At 44.3% G+C, this 17,214-nt stretch overlaps 1 pseudogene; it reads right to left on the minus strand.

The window, feature by feature from the left end:
* Window positions 1-6,597, minus strand: part of LOC122454185 — a 54,021-nt pseudogene extending 47,424 nt beyond the window's left edge.
* Window positions 6,598-17,214: the final 10,617 nt, after the last annotated feature.

The raw sequence follows: 17,214 nt of genomic DNA on the forward strand, positions 1-17,214 counted from the left end.
AGAGTCCCTTGGACTGCAAGGAGATCAAACCAGTCAATCCTAAAGGAAATCAACCCTGATTATTCATTGGAAGGACTGATGCTAAAGCTTAAGTTCCAATACTTTGGCCACCTGATGTGAAGAGCTGACTCATTGGAAAAGACCCTGATGCTGGGAAAGATTGAGGACAGGAGGAGAAGGGGGCAGCAGAGGATGAGATGCTTGGATGGCATCACCAACTCAATGGACATGAGTTTGAGGAAACTCCAGGAGATAGTGAAGGACAAGGAAGCCTGGCGTGCTGCAGTCTAACGGGGTCACAAAGGGTCAGAAACAACTTAGCAATTAAACAACAGCAACAACATATCTCAAGAGAAAATAATTATAATCTTTTGTCATTAAGTATGATGTTATCTATAGATTATTTTTACAGATGCTTTTTAAAATGTTGAGAAAGTTCCCTATTATTTCCCAGGGAAATAATATTTCCTAATATTATCGTTAGAAAATTATTTTTTATTATTATTATATAATATATCAGTCCAGTTCAGTTCAGTTGCTCAGTCATGTCTGACTCTTTGTGACCCCATGAATCACAGCATGTCAGGTCTCCCTGTCCATCACCAACTTCAGGAGTTTACTCAAACTCATTTCCATTGAGTCAGTGATGCCATCCAGCCATCTCATCCTCTGTCATCCTCTTCCCCTCCTGCCCCCAATCCCTCCCAGCATCAGGGTCTTTTCCAATGAGTCTACTCTTCACATCAGGTGGCCAAAGGATTGGAGTTTCAGCTTCTTTTTTTTTTTTTTTTTTTTTTTTTTTCTATTAGTTGGAGGCTAATTACTTTACAATATTGTAGTGGGTTTTGTCATACATTGACATGAATCAGCCATGGAGTTACATGTATTTCCCCATCCCAATCCCCCCTCCCACCTCCCTCTCCACCCGATCCCTTTGGGTCTTCCCAGTGCACCAGGCCCGAGCACTTGTCTCATGCATCCAACCTGGGCTGGTGATCTGTTTCACCATAGATAATATACATGTTTCTGTGTTATTTCGAAACATCCCACCCTCACCTTCTCCCACAGAGTTCCAAAAGTCTGTTCTGTACATCTGTGTCTCTTTTTCTGTTTTGCATATAGGGTTATCATTACCATCTTTCTAAATTCCATATATATGTGTTAGTATACTGTAATGGTCTTTATCTTTCTGGCTTACTTCACTCTGTATAATGGGCTCCAGTTTCATCCATCTCATTAGAACTGATTCAAATGAATTCTTTTTAATGGCTGAGTAATATTCCATGGTGTATATGTACCACAGCTTCCTTATCCATTCATCTGCTGATGGGCATCTAGGTTGCTTCCATGTCCTGGCTATTATAAACAGTGCTGCGATGAACATTGGGGTGCACGTGTCTCTTTCAGATCTGGTTTCCTCGGTGTGTATGCCCAGCAGTGGGATTGCTGGGTCATATGGCAATTCTATTTCCAGTTTTTTAAGAAATCTCCACACTGTTCTCCATAGTGGCTGTACTAGTTTGCATTCCCACCAACAGTGTAAGAGGGTTCCCTTTCCTCCACAGAGTTTCAGCTTCAACATCAGTTCCTCCAATGAACACCCAGGACTGATCTCCTGTGTAAGAGGGTTCCTCTTTCTCCTCACCCTCTCCAGCATTTATTGTTTGTAGACTTTTGGATAGCAGCCATTCTGACCGGCATGAGATGGTACCTCATTGTGGTTTTGATTTGCATTTCTCTGATAATGAATGATGTTGAGCATCTTTTCATGTGCTTGTTAGCCATCTGTATGTCTTCTTTGGAGAAACGTCTGTTTAGTTCTTTGGCCCATTTTTTGATTGAGTTGCTTATTTTTCTGTAAGCATTTTAAAATTGAAGTAATCAATATTGAATTGATTCAATATTGAAGTAATCAATTTGATCATATTGAAGTAATCAATTCCATTCAATGAAATGAATGATTTTTCTGCTGCTTTATGAAATTATATTTAAAGATTGATTTTCAAATATTAAACTTTCATTTTGGAGCTAACCCTTAACCACACTTCAGTTCAGTTCAGTCACTCAGTTGAGTCCGACTCTTTGTGATCCCATGAACTGCAGCACACCAGGCCTCCCTGTCCATCACCAACTCCCGGAGTCCACCCAAACCCATGTCCACAGAGTCGGTGATGCCATCCAACCATCTCATCCTCTGCTGTCCCCTTCTCCTCCTGCCCTCAATCTTTCCCAGTATCAGGCTCTTTTCAAATGAGTCAGCTCTTCACATCAAGTGGCCAAAGTACTGGAGTTTCAGCTTCAACATCAGTCCTTCCAATGAACATCTAGGACTGACCTCCTTTAGGATGGACTGGTTGGATCTCCTTGCAGTCCAAGGGACTCTCAAGAGTCTTCTCCAACACCACACTTCAAAAGCATCAATTCCTCAGCGCTCAGCTTTCTTCATAGTCCAACTCTCACATTCACACATGACTACTGGAAAAATCATAGCCTTGACTAGATGGACCTTTGTTGACAAAGTAATGTCTCTGCTTTTTAATATGCTGTCCAGGTTGGTCATAACTTTCCTTCCAAGGAGTAAGCATCTTTTAATTTCATGGCTGCAATCACCATCTGCAGTGGTTTTGGAGCCCCAAAAAATAAAGTCAGCCACTGTTTCCATTGTTTCCCCATCTATTTGCCATGAAGTGATGGGACCGGATGCCATGATCTTAGTTTTCTGAATGTTGAGCTTTAAGCCAACTTTTTCACTCTTCCCTTTCACTTTCATCAAGAGGCTCTTCAGTTCTTCTTCACTCTCTGCCATAAGGGTGATGTCATCTGCACATCTGAGGTTATTGACATTTCTCCTGGCAATCTTGATTCCAGCTTGTACTTCCTCCAGCCCAGCATTTCTCATGATGTACTCTGCATGTAAGTTAAATAAGCAGGGTGACAATATACAGCCTTGACGTACTCCTTTTCCTATTTGGAACCAGTCTGTTGTTCCATGTCCAGTTCTAACTGTTGCTTCCTGACCTGCATACAGGTTTCTCAAGAGGCAGGTCAGATGGTCTGGTATTCCCATCTCTTTCACAATTTTCCACAGTTTGTTGTTATCCACACAGTCAAAGGCTTTGGCATAGTCAATAAAGCAGAAATAGATGTTTTTCTGGAACTCTCTTGCTTTTTTAGTGATCCAACAGATGTTGGCAATTTGATCTCTGGTTCCTCTGCCTTTTCTAAAACCAACTTGAACATCTGGAAGTTCATGGTTCACATAACCATACTTGGTCATGATGTATTACCATTTTTACTTATTATTGGATTCGATCTGCTATTTTGCCAAGGATTTTTGTGCCTCTATTTATAAAAATATTTGCCTGCAATTTTATTATTTTTTTGATAAATTCCTATGTCAGGTTTTTTTTTATTAAAGATATACTGGGCTCACAAAACAGTTGGGCAGTGATTCTTCTCTATATTTTGAAAATATTTACTTAATATTGGTGTTCTTTCTTTCTTGAATGTTTGATAGAATTCACCAGTGAAGCTATTTGGGCCTGACGTTTCCTTTTAAGAAAAAACTTTAGTAACAAAAAATTAACTTCTTTAATAGACATAGGAACATTTAGATATTCTATTTCTTGCGTCAGTTTAGTTCTACACTTTAACACATTCAGCTGTTTTATCTAATTTATTGTTTATTGACCTAAAGGTATTCATAGCTTTTTTTTTATTATCCTTTTAATATCTATGGAATCTGTGATGACAATCCCTTTTTATTTCTGATATTGATAATTGATATTCTCTTTCTCCCTTGGATTAAGCTAGTTAGAAATGTGTCAGCTTTGCTTATTATGTTTAAGGAACCAAATTTGGATTTTTCTAATTTTCTGTATTGTCTCTATGTCTTGCATTTCATAAGTTTCTGCTCTTATTATTAGCTCTTTGTATTTATTTTTTATCTACTTTGCTCTATTTTCCTATAAGGTGGAAATTTAAGTCATTGACTTTTGATATTTCTTCTTGCCTAATAAAAGCATTTAAAGTTATCCCTTTCTCTCCAAACACTACTTTAGCTGCATCCACAAATTATGATATGTCACACTTCTGTTATTTTTAATTTAAAATATCTTCTTGTCACCCTTGTGATTTTGTCTTCAGTCTATGAATTACTTAGCAATGTGTCTTTTAATTTCCAGATATTTAGAGTTTCCCCAGACATCTTCTCCTTATTGATTTCTCGTTTAATTCCATGGTGATCAGAAAACATATTTTGTATGATTTTTATTCTTTTAAATTCATTGAGATTCGTTTTATGGCCCAGAATATTGTCAGTCTTGACGAATGTCCCATGGGCACTTAACTAGTTGGATGATTACTTAATCTCTCCAATCTCGGTCCCTTCATCTATAAAAGTGAGATCGTAACCATAGTACTTACCTCAAATGCTTGAAACGAGGGTTAAGGCAGGTAACATATGGAAAGTACTGAGCAGAGTGGCTGATGCAGAGCACGTTCAAAAACATGAACTCATCATTATTACTGCTACTCTTATTCGAAGGTCAAACCTTGACAAGGGCCGGTTTGGCTTTCCTCTGACTTCCGTAGGGTTCCCCAGGAAAACAGCTCCCTTGGCCTCAATGTCTTCCCACTTCATCTGGACAAATGCAGGTCCCTCTCCATAAGACTCTGTGCACCCCGTCCCTCCTGTCTCCCTAACAGCCTCTCCCCACTTCCTGTCACACTCACCACACACCAGCCGTACTGACCTTCTGTTGAGTCCTTGGACACCGAGCGCGGAAACGTTCCCACTCTGGGCCTTGACACATGCTGCTGTCTCCGCCCAGAACCTTCTCACTCTTGTTCTTATTGGCAATCCTGCTCCTCCTTCATATCTTAGTCCGTTCGGGCTGCTGTAACAAACTACTAAAGATGGAGCGGCTTAGAAACAACAACAGTTTATTTCACTTAGTTCTGGAGGCTGGCAGGCCAAGATCAACATGCTGGAGGATTTGAGGTCTGATGAGCACCCAGCTCCTGACCCAGGGAGGGTCGTGACCACACGTCGTCCTCACACAGTGGAAGGAACAAGGGTGCTTGCTGGGGTCTCTAAGGACACAGATCTCATTCATGAGTGCTCCACTCCCATGGGCCTAGGTCTAATCACCTCCCAAAGGCACCTTCAAATACCATCACATTAGACACTAGGTTTCAACATGAATTGAGGTGAGGGGAACTTAACATTTACTCTATGACATCATCCCAGTATAAATGTGGTTTTCTCTGACTGCACAATTGATAATCAGTCCACTTGTCATTCTCTTTTATAATATTGTGGTTTGTCTTTCAAACCATTTAGCACAATTTGTGTGTGTGAAATTGTATATACAACACAAAAAATTGTGTACAAACTGTGTATACAACACACAAGCTGTGTATATATGTACATACGTATGTGTGTATATATACACACATACATATATACACACACAACTTCCCCACTAGGCTGTAAGCAGTAACAGGGCAGGACTTCAATCATTTGCTTCTCCAGTATCTAGCACATATCCTGTACAGGACAGTGGTCATATTTAATAAACACTTTTTGAATGAATATAAATGCCAGAAATGTGACCCAGGGCAAACCACTTTCAGTTGTTTGAGCTTTTATTTTCCTCATCTGTCAAATGGGTACCGTCATCCCTCCCTCAGAGTGTTAGTGAGAAAAATGTAATACATATACTCAAAGTTTTAAAAGACTTCCAGAAACATACGCACTAGTACACCCCTGTAGAGTACACAAAGGCCCATTGCCACTCAATTGTAAAAGTGAAAAACTGGAAGCATTCAAAATATCATCCACAGAGAGCTGATTTAATGGATCACAGCTCAGCCAGGCACTAGACTACTGTTCAGCTGCTTCAAATAACACAGCTCCTCATCATGGAAAGATGTGTTAAAGGGAAATCAAATTGAAGAAGAGTGTACCTACTAAGCACTCATTTTAAAAATACCTGCTTTCTTGGGACTTCCCTGGGGGTCTAGTGGCTAAGAATCTGGGCTTTCATTGCAGGGGACATGGTTCAATCTCTGATCGGGGAACTTAAGATCGCGTGTGCCTTGCCTTGCAGGAAAACAAACAAACCAACAAAAAACAAGTCTGCTTTCTGAAATAGGAAATTTTTGACATGGTTTACGCCTTGGGGATGAGATTGGAAATGGGGAGAGATTTATTTTTCATCTTAAGCTTGTTTGAAATGTTTACTACGGGCCCTTATTCCTTATATAAATAATGATTTCATTAATATTGGAAACTGGGTGGCGAGAAGTCAATGAGCAGGGGTCAGCACTGGCCTCCTACTCTTGGTCCAAGAGGTCAGGGCTAAGCCTCCAGGTCATGGGGACAGCTATACACAGGCTGAGTCAAGTGCCAACACATCACTCCAACGTGTCCCAGGCCTGGTCCATCCCCAGAGCCTCCACTAGGCCACGGCTTTACAGCCTCTGTTTGCCTTGAGAAAACAAACAAAAGCAGCCCTTTCTGGGCAAGGAGGGCAGGGGCTGGTGCGGCAGTGGCTGGCAGCTGGCAGCTGGGAGCTTGATTTCCTACCTCATGCTCCCGGATGCCTGCTGGGAAGATGCTCCAGACAGCCCGACTGCAGCTGGTGCCTCAGGTGCCAGGTCTAAAGACCCAGGGATAAATCATTAGCAGATCAGCCCACAGATCACTTCCCCTTTTGGGACGCTGCCTGGCACTTCCCAAGAGGAAGAGATTTTTCAGCACTTGGCTGGCTGCCCTGCCCTCACGCAATCTCAGGCTCCCAGCAGGTCAAACCAAGTGGTTCTTCTTCCTCAGATGGGGCTGTGCCTGATGAGGCCCAAGAAAGCCAAAGAAAAGGCCAAGAGCTCAGAAGACATGGTGAGAAACACTCAGCACCGCCCCTGCCCCAGAGATTCCGGGTCCCTCAAAGAGGGGGACAGGTGAGAAGAGGAAGACAGCCCTCGGAAGCTGGACTCTGGACAGCCTTCAAGGTCAGGCTAACCCCCAAGGCCCAGCCACACCCTCTGCTCAGCCCTGAGCAGACCCTGCCCGTCACTCCCCCTTAACCAAAGGTTGGCCCCACTTTGATCTCCTTCTCCGCTCGCACTGTTCACACTAGGAAGGCGCCTTCAAGAAGCTATCCCAGGGCAATTTTCCACCTTTGAAGTCCCCAGCGAGTCGTGCCAAGAGCTGTTCTGGTGTGAGGCGGCTGCTGGGGCAGGCAGCCTGCTGCCGCTGCCTCTCGGGCTGCCAGAACTGGAACATCGAGACATCAAAGCAGAAGGTGGCAGCGGAGAGATGAGTAAGCTCGGCTCCAGCTTCGCTGGCTTCTGGCCTCCCCACCAGTCCTGGAGCCGGAGCAGGGAGGAAGGCTGCGGATGCTCTGGGGTGTCACCCTACATCTCTGCTCCTGGAAAAGGGTGCTGATCACCCCCAATCTCTCTGCAGAAGCAGAGCCCACCCCAACCTCCCAGCACCCCCAGGCTGCATGGACTCTGCTATCTCCCCTGCCCTCTCCCTCCCCCATTTTCTTCAGCGGTCAAATGAGCAGCAGGAACAGCCGCAAGATGACCACTTGGCAACACAAGGGCCACTTCAGACCCATCAACATGCTCTGTTTGGCCCAGACTGAATGTAAAAATAAAATAATCGTATATGATTTCCAACTTTTAAAAATGAAGAGATTTGATAATTCCTACATTTTTGGAATCCATAACAAAAAAAAGAAAATGCAGCCATGCCAGGTCTCTGAGGCACTGGCAGATGGGATAATAGCTGCTGCCTTTGCAAGAAACCTAACTTCCAGGGCGGACAAGCCAGCCCTGCCTCGCGGCTTTCATGTCATGTCATGTGACCATTTGAATTCAGGGCCCCTGGACTAGAATATTCCATTTTATTTAGAGAGATGAGCCACAGGAGCCCTTACCCTGTGCCACAAGCTCTCCTGGGAAGACAAAGGGGAAGCAGGCAGACAGGGCGTGTTCCCACCTCTCTTAACTGTACGAAGAAGTTTCTCAAAGTGTGTTTCAAGAATGTCCAGGATCACATGACGATGCTGGTTAAAATGCAGAAATGCCTGGGTCCTGACCCAAATCTGCTAACTCAGACAGTCTGGAGGTGGAATCCGGAAATCACCATTTTTAGCAAACTCCCCGGGGGGACCTCTTAGCCACATGAAAGCTTCTGAAGCACTGGTGGAAAAGAGACTCCGTGGTGATTTGCAGCTGTGAGACCACGAATCCAGAGCGCTCACTGGGGCCTCAAGGATGGGAATCATTTACGAACCACCCACTTCTTCCAGACACTGAGCTGAGCCCTTATCCATCATTCCATGTCATTTGCACAACAACCCTGTGCCATCATCGCCACCGTTTAATTGGTGGGGAAACTGAAGACCAGGAAATCACAATGTGTATGTCAGGTCACACAGCGAGTGGCGGCAGAGCTGAAATTCACACCTGGACCTGACTCCAAAGTTAATGCATAAGAACACAACTGCTCATCTCTCTCCTTTCCAGCTCAGACTGAGAACAAACCAGAGGATGTGAGCCCTATTTGCACTGACATGTAATAGATAGATTTGTGCAACAGAAATGGTGGTGACAGAGTGGTGAATGTGGAACACATTGGCATTTGGAATTGACTCCACTAAACCTGTCTCTTGCAGCCAGCCAGGGACATGTGGCTCTACAGATTATTGTTCAACGCCATGTGACATTCAGTTCAGTTCAGTTCAGTCACTCAGTCATGTCCGACTCTTTGCAACCCCATGAATCGCAGCACACCAGGCCTCCCTGTCCATCACCAACTCCCGGAGTTTACTCAAATTCATGTCCATAGAGTCGGTGATGCCATCCAGCCATCTCATCCTCTGTTGTCCCCTTCTCCTCCTGCCCCCAATCCCTCCCATCATCAGGGTCTTTTCCAACGAGTCAACTCTTCGCATGAGGTGGCCAAAGTATTGGAGTTTCAGCTTCAGCATCAGTCCTTCCAATGAACACCCAGGACTGATCTTCTTTAGGATGGACTGGTTGGATCTCCTTGCAGTCCAAGGGACTCTCAAGAGTCTTCTCCAACACCACAGTTCAAAAGCATTAACTCTTTGGTGCTCAGCTTTCTTCACAGTCCAACTCTCACATCCATACATGACCACTAGAAAAACTATAGCCTTGACCAGACGCACCTTTGTTGGCAAAATAATGTCTCTGCTTTTTAATATGCTATCTAAGTTGGTCATAACTTTTCTTCCAAGGTGTAAGCATCTTTTAATTTCATGGCTGCAATCACCATCTGCAGTGATTTTGGAGCCCAAAAAAATAAAGTCTGACACTGTTTCCACTGTCTCCCCATCTATTTCCCATGAGGTGATGGGACCAGATGCCATGATCTTAGTTTTCTGAATGTTGAGCTTTAAGCCAACTTTTTCACTCTGTTCTTTCACTTTCATCAAGAGGCTTTTTAGTTCCTCTTCACTCTCTGCCATAAGCGTGGTGTCATCTGCATATCTGAGGTTATTGATAATTCTCCCGGCAATCTTGATTCCAGCTTGTACTTCCTCCAGCCCAGCATTTCTCATGATGTACTCTGCATAGAAATTAAATAAGCAGAGTGACAATATACAGCCTTGACGTACTCCTTTTCCTATTTGGAACCAGTCTATTGTTCCGTGTCCAGTTCTAACTTGTTTCCTGACCTGCATACAGGTTTCTCAAGAGGCAGGTCAGGTGGTCTGGTATTCCCATCTCTTTTTGGCAAAGTAATTTGTAGTATGATTGTAGTAGCTGAGCCCTCCTCCATGGTCTGTGGGTGGATTTTGGTGGCTCCTCTCCAGATCCACAGAGCCAGAACCACTTGTCCAGAGAATCCAGAAAATCTCAGAGCCATCAGTTTTTGCCACCCAACTCAAAGGCTTTGTTAGTTGTTGGTGTTGTTTATTTTGTTTGGTTGTTTGTTGTTGTTGCTGCTTAATGAATCTCCTTGTCGCTGAGCCTTTCTTCGCCTTTATTCTGGTTCCGCACTGTGTGAACCACCCTAGGTTGCTGCGCCTTAGGAAAATAACAACGAGATAAACAGGCAACAAACAGACAAAGCTAGACTCTTCAAAAATTGACACAGGAGGCAATTTATGAACAATATCATCATTTGGGGGGCTGTGGGGTGGGGGTGCACAGAGAACAGCTTTCATAGCTTTCCTTGATAGCGAAAACCAGAATGAGTTATCTCATCCCCAAATATGCAGGATGACATAAGACAGCCTCGAAGTAACCCCAAGACCTGGACTTGAGTCAGCTGTGTTATCCTCAAAGCTGTGCTCCTTTGGATGGGCTGCTTCCCTTCTCTGAGCCTCAGGTTCCCTATCTGGAAATCATGTTGAATAGTCTCTAAGGCCATTTGATTGCTCAAATATTCCATAAATCCAGCACTTGACATACGCTAAAATGAAGGAAGGGAAGGAGGGGGAAGGATGCAAATAGGGAGGGAAGGAGGAAGAAATCAATCTATGAAGAAGTTATCTTTCACAGAGACAAGAATGAGTGTATTTTCAACTGTTCCCCTCTCTCTCTAGTCAGGATCTGCTCTGAATTAAATTGTTGATTATTTAATAAGCCCTGCCTCATTCTCCCATTGAAATACCACTTTGTAGCCTGTGTTGTTGCAAAAGAAAATGAGTCAATTAGAGGACCTTAACAAGAGCGCTTTTTAGAAGAACATGTAGACTATTAATTGCAGTCAATTAGATCTGATAGCTTCGTGGCCGGATTTCCAGATAGAGGAAGAATGAGGACACTCCAGCAGACCCCTCGTCTCTGAGAAGAAAGCCTTTGACAGTGACACCCCAGAAATGGCACAGCATCCAGCTTTCTCTCCAGCAAAGCTGGCTTGTTCAGCCCTGACCTAGTCTGCAAGATTCTTTCCCCACCAAAAGGGGCAAAGTTCAATTGCCTTCCTCCTTGCCACTGGACAGAAGAGACACAGTCAAATTGTGGCATTGCAGGGCCTTGAAATAGCAGGAGACAGAATTCTCAGGAAAACGGGCATTGGGCATTTTGCAGAAAGCTTTGGAGGAAGCAATCTCTCTTAGGAATATGGCATGTCTTGCTTGTGCAATTTCAGGCAGACCATGAAGAGTTACTTCACATGGTAGATCAGTTGCTCACCGCTCTGTCCCAACTTTCTGTTGCACAAATTTACCCCAGCAAATTCATTTATTGCAGTCCCAATCCTCAGTAATATAGAAAGTGATGTTACTTTGGAATAGGGATTTGCAAAGGTAATTAGGCCACGTTGGAGTAGGGTGGACCCCTAATCTAATATGATAATCTGACATAACTTGTGTTCTTATTAAAGGAGTAACTTTGGAGACAGATACACACAGATAGGAGAATGCCATGTGAAGATGAAGCCAGAGATTGCGGTGATGCAGCCAGAGATTGGGGTGATGCTCCCATTAGCCAAGGAATGCCAAAGATTGCCAGCAAGCCTCCAAGAGCTAGGAGAGAGGTGTGGAACAGATTCTCCTTCACAGCTCTCACAAGGAACCAGTCCTGCTGACCCCTTGATTTCAGACATCTATCTCCAGAATCATGACACAATACCTTTCGTTGTTTTAGCCACTTGGTTTGTGGTACTTATTATGACAACCCTAACAGACGCCACTACATCTCTGTAAGGAAGAGGTGCAGTTAAGGGAACTCTTGTTTTCCAATACCTTCTAGCCCCAGGCACTCTCCTCCTTCACCCTCTCAGCTCCCCAAGGGCCCTGGAAGTGCCCAAGTTCCTTTCCTCACTTAAAGCAGAACAGCTTTCCACATTGTCTGAAGACTTGGCACCTGATGCCACTAAGATGTTTGGTAATGTCTCCTCTTCCCAAGATCTTCTACATATATATATATGTATATAAACTAATTTTTATTGGCGCATACTTGCTTTAAATGTTGTGTTAGTTGCTATTGTATAACAAAGTGAATCAGCTCTATGTATACATATATTTCCTTCCTCTTGACCCTCCCTTTCAGCCCCCCACCCCATCCCACCCATCTCAGTCATCACAAAGCAGCGAGCTGAAAATATTTTTGCAGGCAAAGCTATTCTCTCCCTCATTGGAGCAAACTATTGGGAAAATTAAACCTTTTTCCATCTCATGAAAACAAGATAGAGACTGACCATTTTAGTCTTCCATTGTTGCATAACAAATAACACAAACTTGGCAGTTTAGAGTACCACCAGTGTGTATTTTAGCTGGGTCCTCTGCTTAGGGTCTCACAAGATCATAATCAAAATGTTGGTCAGGTTATGTTCTCATTTGCAGACTGACTGAGGAAACATCTACTTCCAGATTCTCTTGGGCTGTTGGCGGAACTCATTTCCTTGTGGTTGGAAGACAGAGGGTCCCAGCTCCTTGCTGGCTCTTGACTGTTAGCTGGGGGGCTGCTCTCAGCTCCTAGGGTGTGCCTGCAGTTCCTGGCTACCGGGGCTGTCCAGCATGGTATCTTACCTCATCAAGCCATCAAAGAAGTCTCTAGGGAGAATATGCTAGCAAGATGGAATCTTCCATAGTGTGATATCATCACAGGAGTGGTGTTCCATCACCTTTGTCACATTCCTTTGGTTAGAAGTAAGTCTCAGGTCCTGCTCAAATTCAAGGAGAGGGGATTACACAAAGATGTGAGGAAGGGGCCATGGAGAGCCAACTTAAGGTCTGTCTGCACACGACCAAGATGCCATTGGTCATTCCCCAGCCCCCAGCTGGGGTGAGTCTGATGTGTCCAAAGATAAGCCTTTGCCATAATTGATTTGGGAACACTTAAGACCCAACTCTGTCTACAGTGATATGAGAAGCCTACTGATAACTTCTGCACAGAATTTCCTTACTCCCAAGATGAAACTAGGGAAAGTCATGGTCTCTCTTTTCTTCCTTGGGATATTTCAGCATTTAGAGGGAACCCTGGATCTACAGCAACCCTTTTGCTACCCGTTTGAGGGTGAAGCAAACTCTAAGGATGGCAGGCTAGAAAGACAGAAAAAAAACTGTGTCTCTGATGTCGCCACTTAGGTGCTGAATCAAGCATCTGTAAAGCCCATTCTGTATTTGTTAAACCTTGAGTTAGGTTTGCTGTTACTTGCAGACCAATGCACCTTAGTACACGCATGACTGCCCCAGAGCTAAACAACATGGGATGCATGGCACCATTCAAATGGAAAACTCTCAATTCCATCAGAGAGATATAGGTTAATCTGGCTGAGTTTTTATTAGATATTTTATAGGCAGGAACTGGAAAATAATGTCACTATTCTATGATATATATAATTCATAGCTACTGCATGTAATCAGGCTTGGCCAACTGTTTGCAGGGAGAATGCACTCTCTTGTCTGAATGGAGCTGGTCATTCTCCATCACCCAGAGGCAGGATAGTCATTGTAACTGCACTGAAAAGTTACTGTATTGAGTCCCCAAAATAATTTATCTTTTCTCAATTCTCAAGAGGAAGGGAGAGACAGTGACAGTGTGTTAGTTGCTCAGTCGTGGCCAACTTTTTGCAACCCCATGGATTACAGCCCACCAGGCTCCTCTGTCTAGGGAAGTCTCCAGGCCAGTTGTTGGAGTGGGTATCCATTTCCTTCTCCAGGGGATCTTCTTGACTCAGGGATGGAACCCAAGTCTCCCACATTTCAGACAGATTTTTTACTATCTGAGCCACCCAGGGAAGTGAAACTAATTTTATTGAATGACCACAAAGCTCCTACTCTGTACTGGGCTCCTTAGATCCGCTTTCAATTAATCTTAACAACACTGCATAAAGGTTATTTCGTCTATTCTTTTTTAAGGATTTTTAATTACTTTTTATTTGTTTATTTGTTTCTTTTTGACTGTGCTGGGTCTCTGTTGCTGTGCACGGGCTTCCTCTAGCTGCGGTATACAGGCTTCTCATTACAGGGGCTCCTCTTAATATAGTGTGGACTTCAGCAGTTGGGGGCCCACGGACTGAGTTGCCTCGCGCCATGTGGAATCTTCCCAGACCGGGAATCAAACCCAGGTCCCCTACATTAGCAGGTGGATTCTTAACCACGGGACCACCAGGGAAGTCCTATTTCTTCTTTTCTGCTGATGAGGGAGCTGAGAGTGATATCACACACATCAGTGGCTGCTGTCATTCATCAGACATTCTTTGTTCTTTCAGAAAAAGTTGTTGCTCTATTTTAGGACACGGCTAGCCCAAACTAGTTTACTCTGGTTAGCTTTTCCAAGATCTGAAGTGGAGCAAGAGTATTCTACCCTACCAATGGCATGGGGAACCTGAGTCTTCTTGAATAAAAATCATTAAAGTTCAGAAATCATGTCCAGGTGTCTTAACCCTCCAACTGTCATGAGCTGCCTTTCCCAGACTGGATGTTGGAGGCTCAGAAATGTTGTTACCTTTTCAAAACAGGTTCATCCAAGAGGGGTTCAAATTTGGTCTCTTATTCTAGTGCCCAATCCCCCACCATGAAGGCCCTTTCTCCTTTCTGAAAGGTAGTAATAGAGCTTGGGCCAAATTCACCCCGAGGAGGCAATCGGGTGCGTACGCACCAGGCCTCGTTGCCGTCTAGAGCAGAGTAAACATGGTGTGCTAAGCCAAGGCATTTTAGGTCCTCAGGGAGGGTCCCAGAGAGCAAGGGGCATGCTGCTAATTGCTTGTTTGTTCAGGAGAAATGTTATCTCAGTAGACTAATGTCAGGCCTTTCTGATGTTACAAAATGCAAACTATGTTGTGCAACCTGCTTGCCATTTTGCCTTTGCATCAGCAAGCTGACAGCTAAATATATTGCACGAGTATTATAAAGCAGTTTGGCTCAAATACAGAAAGCATTTACTCGGCTTCCTTCCTGCGATGATCCCAATCTATTTATTTATTTTAATGTTTACTGAGGGTCTGCCTGGGCAAATTGTTGTGCTAGGTCTAGGATGCCTCTCAGATGGGTTCTCTGTGGGTTGTGTGCATGGGGTTGTTGATGTTTTCTTGTTTATTTTCTATCGTGGGGGGGATCTTTAGATCTTTGGATTTTTTTTTTTATATATATACGATTCATATAGACATATAAGAAAAAATTCAAACAAGGCGGTCTAGTAGTTACGACTCCATGCTTCCACAGTAGGGAGCATAAGTTCAATCCTTTGTTAGGGAACTAAGATTCTGTGTGCCTCACAGCCAAACTAAGATTTAAAATAAAAAAATCTCAAACAGCTTTAAAGAATAGTTATGGGTAAATTTTTCTCTCACCTCTCTGCCCCAGTCACCCAATTCCTCTCTGCAGAGGAACAGTGACCAGTTCCAAGTTTGTTTGTGCATATACAAATCTCTGTATATCCTTATATACACACCCACAGGGACATACTTTCTACACTGTCGCCCTAGATGGTGCTGTCTTTGAATAACTAAAACATAATTTATTTAACCTGTTCCCTATTAATGGGCATTTAGAGCGTTCCCTTGTTTGTCTCAACTTATAATCCTATAATCAATATTCTTGTATTGCCTTTGCTCATGGTTGAAAGTTTAAGTAAGGGATAAATTCCTAGAATTGCTGGGCCAAAGGACAAGTCCGTTTTAATTTTCACAACTAAAAACCAAAGGCTTTCCTAAGAGATGGTACACATGTTTTCGTTCTTCAAACAGCATGCCTGTTTCCCCACACACTCACCCACACAGAGTATCCTCAGGCTTCAAACCTCTACCCATCTAATCAGTGCAAAGGGTATCTCCTGTAGTTTCGATTGCATTTTTGTCATTATAAGACGGAGCAGCAGACAGTCTCTTTAAAGTCTCCTTTTGCCCTAGGTTTTCATCTTAAAATAGCCTAAATGCTCTTAGAAGTAGGTAGGGCCAGATCTTAAATCTGTTTGGATTTACGTAATGGGTTGATGAAAGGGATACGAAAGCAAGTCCAAATGGAGGATTACAGGATGTCAGAGGCCCCAGACCATCCCTGATCCTTTGCCCTTTGCAAGGCGTGTTCAGGGCTGCTGCTGCCTCATGCACCCACCCCATGCCCCGGGCCGCACCCCATTCTGCAGTCAGGCCTCAGGCCCTCCTCTGGCCCTAACACTCACGGATCGGACTGAGTGGCACCCCAGGTCCTGAGTAAATGGGTCTGAGGCACCCACATCACCCCTCCAGAATGTGGTACTGGAGTGGATCTTCCCAGCATTCCCTGATCATGTCTAACAACGTGGCCTCTCCGCTGTGAGGGATCATGGGCCTGAGTTGCCAAGAACAGTAGCCCCTCACTTTGTCTATTTTCCTAATCACAGCATGCTTTCTCATTTGCTATTTAATTCACCCCTTTGCAACCAGTCAACGAGGTACAGATTATTTGCACACTCTACAGAAAAGGAAACTGAAGCCCAGAGAGGCTTGACAACCTACCAAAGGTCACACAGCCAGCAAGTAAGAGACCTAAGTTCACACTGGGGCCTATTTGATTCCTGGACCTATGGCTGAGGGTCAGTCCAGGAAGTCAGCTGAGGCTCAGGTGCTGGAGCCTTCTTGGGCCACATGGGGAAGTCTGATAAAGGCAAGGCCTAAACCTTCCCCTAGCCCAGGTCTTTCCACACCCAGTGCATCCCTGAACATTGACAGCCCCCTGGAAAATGGGAATTTATGCCTCCATTTTAATGACATGGAAACCTAGATTAGGTGTCCAGGCGGATCCAACTCCAAATCCAGTGCTCCCTCTCCGCTCATCCACCCTCCCATCCTAGGAAAGCAAGGAGTGTCCCTAACAAATGATAGTCCATTCCTACAACGTGTGTGCTATGTGAACACAGGCCACTTTGCCTCTCTTCCCAAGAGAAAGGGGTCTCCTGAGAGGCCCCAGTGTTATCTGGGCAGAGAAAGTGAGTTTGAAGACCTCACACTCCATCTGGACTTTATCAGCTCCTTTCCTGGGTAGGATTACAGTAAACGATTATCTGTAGATCTGGAGCCAGCAGGGACTTTGAAGGCCCCAACTGCCAAGGGGGCTGTGAGCAGGGGGGAGGGCCTAGAGAAGATGAAAAAGCAGCCCCGGCATCTTATCTTCCTCCTGAAATCAAACAGGCTAGGCCTGCCCATGGAGGGAGGGAGTGACCCTGTCTGCAAGGCAGACAGTCCCCAGCGCGCGCTGGCCACCGAGGATGGAGAGGCCCCAGTGAAGGGCCTTGGCTGTCTTC

The sequence above is a fragment of the Cervus canadensis genome, chromosome 16, assembly GCF_019320065.1.
Source record: "Cervus canadensis isolate Bull #8, Minnesota chromosome 16, ASM1932006v1, whole genome shotgun sequence".
Classification (NCBI taxonomy): domain Eukaryota; kingdom Metazoa; phylum Chordata; class Mammalia; order Artiodactyla; family Cervidae; genus Cervus; species Cervus canadensis.